General features: G+C 40.6%; 1 protein-coding gene across 1 annotated transcript in view; it reads right to left on the reverse strand.

Annotated features, from left to right (window-relative positions):
• Positions 1-3,398, reverse strand: part of LOC114662302 (oocyte zinc finger protein XlCOF6-like) — a 34,256-nt gene extending 30,858 nt beyond the window's left edge. The window contains exon 1 of the mRNA XM_051934482.1: positions 2,975-3,398. The gene's annotated coding sequence lies outside the window, so the exon portion shown is untranslated. The remainder of the gene's footprint in view (positions 1-2,974) is intronic.
• Between the last annotated feature and the right edge of the window lie 5,319 nt (positions 3,399-8,717).

Genomic DNA, 8,717 nt, shown 5'->3' on the forward strand with positions numbered 1-8,717 from the left:
TGGCAGCGGAGGATTTTCATGATTATCATACTAAGTGCCAGAAATACTACATTAAAATTATGGTGTCTTAAAAAAATATGGTAGAATAATTTTTTTTTAAATTTTGCTGGACATAATAAATATTACAGTATTTTCCCCATTATTTCCATGTAGGAATTTATATTTCTATGCCATTGTTCCTTATTCTAATTCAGGGCTAACGTTTGATACTAGTTTGCATCCATTGTTATTAATTTGATCTTTTTCTGTGCTTTTCCCTATTATTAGGCTGACTCCTTTATTGACTGACAACATTTAAGAAACAATTAGTTCCATGTCTTTATTGTTCCCCAGTTGGGCCACAGGCAGGTCAAGTGACTTGGTCACGGACACACAGGGTCAGCAGCAAGGTTTGAACCCACAACCGCTGGATTTGGAGCCTAAATTTCAAAGCCATAACCACTACACCAGGGGTCCTCAATCACAGTTCTGGAGGGCCGCAGTGGCTGCAGGTTTTTGCTCCAACCCAATTATTGCTCAAGTAACACTTCTGCATCACTTTGGTTTTCTCACTCGTTAAGATTTTGAACCCTTACTGCTTATTTTAGTCTTAAATACCTGTATTCTTGGTTTTTAATTGCTCCTTATTAGCAATAACATGCAAATGACTAAAGAAACCAGCATTTCTCCATTTAGCTTGTTACCATTTATATCTGTATTTATCAGGAACTATTGGGTTTAATTAAATACTTAAAAGGAAAGCGAAGAGAAAAAAAATTAAGGACTGAGAATTACTCCTCCATTTTCACCTTCATTTGGACAATCATTTGGATGATATCCTTAGAAAGGGGAAGAAAATCTAGGATATGAGAATGACCTGACATGGCAGAGTTAAAGCACTTACAAGCCATGAAATTAAATTATTGGCAAGAATTGCTTTCTAATTAAGCAACCAGATTAGAACAAAAACCTGCAGCTATTGTGGCCCTACAGGACTGTGACTGAGGACCATTGCACTACACCATGCTGCCTTTCATTGTTTTGTATCTCTCTCTCTCTCTCTCATATATATATATATATATATATATATATATATATATATATATATATATATATATATACACATACACACACACACACACAGAGTCACATGAGAAAGTTTGGGAACCCCTCTTAATTTTTTGGATTTTTGTTTCTCATTGGCTGAGCTTTAAAAGTTGCAAAATCCTTTTAATATACGACATGCCTTATGGAAACAGTAGTATTTCAGCAGTGACATTAAGTTTATTGGATTAACAGAAAATATGCAATATGCATCATAACAAAATTAGACAGGTGCATAAATGTGGGCAGCCCAACAGAGATATGACATCAATACTTAGTTGAGCCTCCTTTTGCTAATCTAACTGCCTCTAGATGCTGTCCTCCTATAGCCTGTGATGAGTGTCTGGATTCTGGATGGAGGTATTTTTGACTATTCTTCCATACAAAATCTCTCCAGTTCAGTTCAATTTGATGGCTGCTGAGCATGGACAGCCTGCTTCAAATCATCCCATAGATTTTTGATGATATTCAAGTCAGGGGACTGTGACGGCCATTCCATAACAATGTACTTCTCCCTCCGCATGAATGCCTTTGTAGATTTCGAACTGTGTTTTGGGTCATTGTCTTGTTGGAATATCCAACCCCTGCGTAACTTCAACTTTGTGACTGATGCTTGAACATTACCCTGAAGAATATGTTGATATTGAGTTGAATTCATCCGACCCTCGACTTTAACAAGGGCCCTAGTCCCTGAACTAGCCACACAGCCCCACAGCATGATGGAACCACCACTAAATTTGACAGTAGGTAGGTGTTTTACTTGAAATGCAGTGTTCTTCTTCCACCATGCAAATCGTTTTTTGTTCTGACCAAATAACTCAATTTTTGTCTCATCAGTAAAAAGCACTTTGTTCCAGAATGAGTCTGGCTTGTCTAAATGAGCATTGGCATACAACAAGAGACTCTGTTTGTGGTGTGAGCGCAGAAAGGGCTTCTTTCTCATCACCCTGCCATACAGATGTTCTTTGTGCAAATTGCGCTGAATTGTAGAACGATGTACAGATACACCATCTGCAGCAAGATGTTCTTGCAGGTCTTTGGAGGTGATCTGTGGGTTGTCTGTAACCATTCTCACAATCCTGCTCATATGCCCCTCCTGTATTTTTCTTGGCCTGCCAGACCTGCTGGGTTTAACAGTAACTGTGCCTGTAGCCTTCCATTTCCTGATTCCATTCCTTACAGTTGAAACTGACAGTTTAATCCTCTGAGATAGCTTGTTGTAGCCTTCCCCTAAATCAGGAGACTGAACAATCTTTGTTTTCAGATCTTTTGAGAGTTGCTTTGAGGATCCCATGCTGTCACTCATCAGTGGAGAGTCAAAGGGAAGGAAGCACAACTTGCAATTGACCACCTTAAATACCTTTATATCTCATGATTGGACACACCTGTCTATGAAGTTCAAGGCTTAATGAGCTCATCCAACCAATTTGGTGTTGCAAGTAATCAGCATTGAGCAGTGACAAGCACTCAAATCATCAAACTGACAAGGGGACCCATATATGTGCACAACCAGTTTTTCACATTTGATTTAATTTCATACAACTAAATACTGCTTCACTAAAAACCTTTGTTCGGAAAACACTGCAGTACTCGGATGTTCCTAGGAAATGAAAGACATACCACTGTTATCTTTTTTGTTGAGAGTCAATTATTATGCAGGCTGAGAAGGGTTCCCAAACGTTTCATATGACTGTATACATAAAATGCACAGCTCTTCCAGTTCAATTATTCCTTCACTTGATTGCAGTATGTGTAATCTACGTTTAATTTTTTTAAAGTACAACAGTCACAATCGTGCACACAGTTAAAGAGAATATAGAAAGAGTTCCGAATTTAAAGTTAAAACCGTCCTCTCAGCTCTTTTAAGATGTTGCTTACTCACAGAGCTTACCTCGGTCCGCCGATCTGCTCGGAGCCCCAAGTGACCAGTCTGTTCTTCTCGGCTCTTCCTTTCTCCACTATTGGTGCCCAGTGCGGGGCAAGCAGCCCTTTTTCGGCAGTAAGATTTATCTTCTCCTGTCGCTATATACAACGACTCCGTGTTCAACACATGCGTTTATGTATTTAAAATATGCAAATGAAAACTCAACTATGCCTGTTACCACATACGTATTTAAAAAATAAATAAATAAGCTTCTTCTGATAGCTGTTACATTGTCGCTCGCTCTCCATAAATCGATCCTGATTTTCGCTTCCGTCGCTACTACTAGTGATGGGCCGCTCGATACTCAGGTTTCGACACTGTGTCGAGCTTTCGAAGCACTGGAGATCGAAGCGTCGCTTCGAGGCTTGCTTCAAATGCGCCCGTCACGTGATTTTGAGTCACGCTTGCGTAATGACGTCATTGATATCTGCGCAGTCAGCAGTCGATTTGGTAATTCACTAGTCTGTTAAAGTGTTTTGGCTCAAAGCGTAAAAGCAGTTGTTCTTGCTACAGCGATAAGGTTCGCTAACCCGAGATCAAATCCTAATTTAGGCTCGCATATGTTGAAATAAGGATTTTGTATAAAACAGTTAAGTAGTACTTGTCTGAAAGTTAACAAATATATTTTGAAGACATTATGAACGATTTACATGGGGCACCTTTTTCCTTGGTGTGGAATCGTGTCCACCTAGAATCTGTAACAAATTAATGAGCATATTTTGCGTAAGGTAGCACGTATTATAACAATCCAGAATCTACTCTACGCCATGTCGATCATATCAGAGAGGCTAAGAAACGCTTCACTAAAGCCGACGTGGTCATTACACCAGTATATGCGCAAGACACTATCATTAAACGTTTTTACTATTCAGTGATTCCCAGATCTGTAGCTGATTTGTATTACTGATTTCCAAAAAGCAATGTGTGTAAAAGCGTGTGCTGCATAACTAATCACAACTGTCTTCTGCAATTTTAGGAAAGTTTCGGGAGTTCTGCGTTAATGAGACAAAAACGTTGTAAAGAAACTTTGCGAATTCATCCAGAGGAGAACATAAAGATCACTCAAGTACTGACAAGAAGGAGCAGCTGGATAAGCACATCTGGAGCCAAACTTTCAAAAAAGCACCTGACTTTGTCAGTAACATCCTTTCCTTCTGAATGCATCTTATCAAAGGCTGCGCCGGGGGGGTAAATAAGTAATCTTCCGAACTGCAGCACAACGGAGTAAGTCATTGATGTAAATAAAAATATTGAAAGACTAAGCTTTTGTCGTTTCTGTATTCTTAAACCATCTTCAAGTCCCACAATCCCCCGCAGTCACTGTCACATTTAACGTTCCCTGCTCCTCACCTGTCGTGTCACCCAAAGCATCAACACTCAGTTTCATTCAAGGCTTTACCGTCCTTCCTTTCATAGACATAAAATAAGACACACATTCCCTCTACATACGTGTCCAATAATAATAGTAAACTGGCAGGAACGAGAAAAAGCACAAGATGGGAATATTCATGACAAGAGCCTCGGCATCAGGGTGAGGATGTGCCTTGTCACCCATTACGTAAGCTCGTCTGCCACCCTTCAGTTGCACTGGCACACCTTACACTCTGGGGCAATTGCAATGGAGAATACCGACAATGTACACCTTCAGAAGTGGAATAAATCGACTGTATAAGTAGAACATTTCACATAAACTATGAATTTTCTTAATCATAAACAATGCAACATAACTATTATATGTGTTGTTACTTTTTATTTATTCTCACCAAACGTTACATATCTACATGGGAAATGAACGTGGGTAATATGTTTATAATCATTCTCACTAAAATACACTGTCAAAATATATTAATGAGCAAACTGAGACACATTGGCCTTTAGGAAATATAAAAAAGCGTATGCGCTGCCATTTAGGACAGAATGCATTGTTAACATCATGCACTCTCTACTGATGCGATGTCACAAAAAAAAAGAAACAGCACAGTCCGTGCAAACTCATCGCCTCCTTGGTTTTTGACCTTATGATTGTCAACATCAAATCAATAAAGTCATTTTAAGATGACAAGTCTGCTATAGTCAGTTCAATGAACGCTCCTTTTAAAAAATTGCTTATACCGAATATAAATCAGAATCTCAATGATGCGGGACTCGCGAGTAGTAACGAATAATATATGACACTGAGAAATTGTAATTCCTAATAACGGGAACAAGTAAAAACTACGATTTCCTAAAACGGACACTGTAAATGTAGGCATTTCAATAAATAATTTAGGAGACTTGTGTGTGCATTTCAATACCAATTTAAGAACTACGTAGGCTACCTGTTGTACTATAAACGCTACCTCAAGCAGCACTTAACAGTAAATAGTCTAACAGGACAATGACTGACTGAAACGAAGATGCTGCGCCGCTACAATAAAGGTTCACACTGTCATTCTGCATGTTTAGAAGACGCTGATTGGCTGAAACTGTTTAGAGCGAATTGTCTTAAATTGGTAGTGCCGTATAGCGATCAGAAACGAAAAGACACATTTAGGCATGCTGCACAGTAGTTTGTTTTTCTACAATACAAATTCAGTACGACACCAGGGTCTCCAAACACACAAATATGAAGCTTATTACGTTTTACAGTGAAACTCTTTACATACACAATATAATTAGGGACGTGTGCCCCCTGCCCGTCTATGGCGGCCCAATCTTCCCTCGACAGCTCGATTCGCTCGCTATCCGTCCGAGCTGAAAATATTGTTAAATGGAGGAATTGAAAAAAACCTTTAACAAGTGGAGGATCGACGACGCGAACCGCTGGTGTTTTTACCGAGAGACAGTTGCGATACCATTGAGCCACCTAATCAGGATAATCAACGAGCTTCGCACAACTGAACTACTACTACTGTTCTTACTGCGGCGGATGTGGAAATATGTTGTTTGACATATGCACGTTAAATTGGTTTAATTGACACGAGAGTATCATTGTTGTATTCTCCTAATGAAGACAAAAAAATTATATTTATAGATGTATACTATATGACGTACGGTTTTGAACAAAATTAAGCGTTCCATAAAAAGGTTGTACGATTTACCTAATCTTTATATATATATAAAGTTGATATATGACAATATATCTTTGATACTATGTATCAGACAAAGGAAATCACAGCAAACCACAAGAACAATAATTACTTCTCAGCAACTACCTGAATTGTGTAATGTCAATACGAATTACAAAATATAACTAGAGAGTTAAGTGTCAGATAGACTCTCAAAATATAGAGGTCAATGCCTTTGAGTGTGCTGAGGCTTCACAAAGATTCAGTAACCATGTCTCGAGACCTCGAAGCCCTATCATGATCCAATCTCTGTACTACGCATGTCTGAGGCTTCAGAGCTCCGTCATGAGCTCAGTACTACGCATGTCTGAGGCTTCAACTCCCCGTTTGAAGCCCGTCATGACGCAATCTCAGTAGTACTACGCATGTCTGAGGCTTCAAATCCCCGTTCGAAGCCAGTCATGACGCAATCTCAGTAGTACTACGCATGTCTGAGGCTTCAAATCTGCTCGAGGCTTCGAAGCCTCAGTTACCCCAGTGCGCATGTCTGAGGCTTCGAATCTGCTCGACGCTTCGAAGCCTCAGTTAACCCAGTGCGCATGTCCGAGGCTTCGAATCTGCTCGACGCTTCGAAGCCTCAGTTAACCCAGTGCGCATGTCCGAGGCTTCGAATCTGCTCGACGCTTTGAAGCCTCAGTTAACCCAGTGCGCATGTCCGAGGCTTCGAATCTGCTCGACGCTTCGAAGCCTCAGTTAACCCAGTGCGCATGTCTGAGACTTCGGCGGCACGTCATGAGCTCAGTACTACGCATGTCTGAGGCTTCAAATCCCTGTTTGAAGCCCGTCATGACGCAATCTCAGTAGTACTACGCATGTCTGAGGCTTCAAATCCCCGTTCGAAGCCCGTCATGACGCAATCTCAGTAGTACTACGCATGTCTGAGGCTTCGAATCTGCTCGAGGCTTCGAAGCCTCAGTTAACCTAGTGCGCATGTCAGAGGCTTCGGTGTCCCGTCACGATCTCAGTACTCAGCATGTCTGAGGCTTCGGCACCCCATCAGGATGCAATCTCAGTACTATGCATGTCTGCTCATTGCTTCGAACCGCAATGCATGGGGGCGGGACATTTCCATTCCTCATGTCAGCTTACTGCTTTGACCCCAGAGAGTTAGGAAGTTATATTAATTACATTACACTGCATATTCCACCACCAGGTTACAAAATTTCAACAGAGTTGTGATTGGTGAAACAAATCTTTCTGGATCATCAACACAACTGAAATTATTGTGCAGTACATTACTTAGTGTCAAACTATAAAATGACACATTTTGCATATTAAAATGCTGACTATTAGAATGCATAAGAACAGCTGTACTAATATGGTTCAAAACACTTCCTTCACCATAATACTCTGGCTGTTCTCATAAATATTCCAGTCTCTGTGTTGCACTGCCTCACTTCTATAGTGAACAGTGTTATGCGTGTATTCACTGAATATAGAAATCAACATATATATGATTGTACCGCTACTTCGCGGTTCACTTTTCGCGGATTCACGACTTCGCGGGTTTTTAAATACAAGTGATTGCCTGCCTATCGCGGAAGTTATGTTCCAGACCCATCAGCAACAGGAGAAAATCCGCGATATAGAAAGACCATATAAATAAACATTTTTATAGTTTAAGCCTTAAAATACCCATCCCACATGCTTTAAACACATGTAAACTTATAAAACACACTTTGTTAACACATATGATATGTGAATGTCGGGCTAAGGATATGAGTAACATCTCACTATTATAAAACATTTTAACTTCACGCAAGACAAGACAGTGAGACAGGAAAATTGGTGATGTACAGGCTTTTAAATTATTGACACGCAGAGCGACAAGCAGCACAAAGCCAGCACAAAGTCCACTTCTCCTTAGCGTTCATTCTGCTCCCTACCCCCTTGACAATGCGAAGTGGCAGGAGCGTGCTTCTCCTCCGGGGAGGGGGGTGTGAGCGAAGGTGCACTCAGCTCTCTCACACACACACACACACACACACACACACACACACACACACACACACACACACCTCCTCCTCCTTCCGAACACACAGAGCGACAAGCAGTCATTTTGGCAGAAGCAGCACAAAGTCCATTTCTGCTCAGCGTGAGTTCAGCTGCCCCCCTTCACAAAGCGAGTGCAGACACATTGACGTCTGATCGCTGCGTGCAGTGTGCAGTGTTGGTCTGCGGTGTTTAAGAATGTAGAAAGTGTTTAAGAGCATAGGAAGTGTTTATAAGAGCGTGGGAAAGGTTAACAAGAGAGTGAGAAAGGTTTGTAAGAGTATGGGAAGGGTTTAATAAAGCCTTAGAAATATGTATAAATAATAAAATAAATATAGGTCGCTACTTCGCGGATTTTCACCTATCGCGGGGGGCTCTGGAACGTAACCCCCGCGATAGGTGAGGGATTACTGTATATATATATATATATATATATATTTGCAGCTGGAGATCCACAAAGGGAGAAAAAATGTATCATGTATCATAAAGTAGTTTTTATTCCTGAGCTTTCAACCCCTGCCAGGGGTCTTCATCAGAGGATAATGCTTAGACTTGCAAGAATCAAAGGCAATATATAGCAAAACATTATGTGGATGGGGGGTGGCTAAATC

The sequence above is a fragment of the Erpetoichthys calabaricus genome, chromosome 12, assembly GCF_900747795.2.
Source record: "Erpetoichthys calabaricus chromosome 12, fErpCal1.3, whole genome shotgun sequence".
NCBI lineage: Eukaryota > Metazoa > Chordata > Cladistia > Polypteriformes > Polypteridae > Erpetoichthys > Erpetoichthys calabaricus.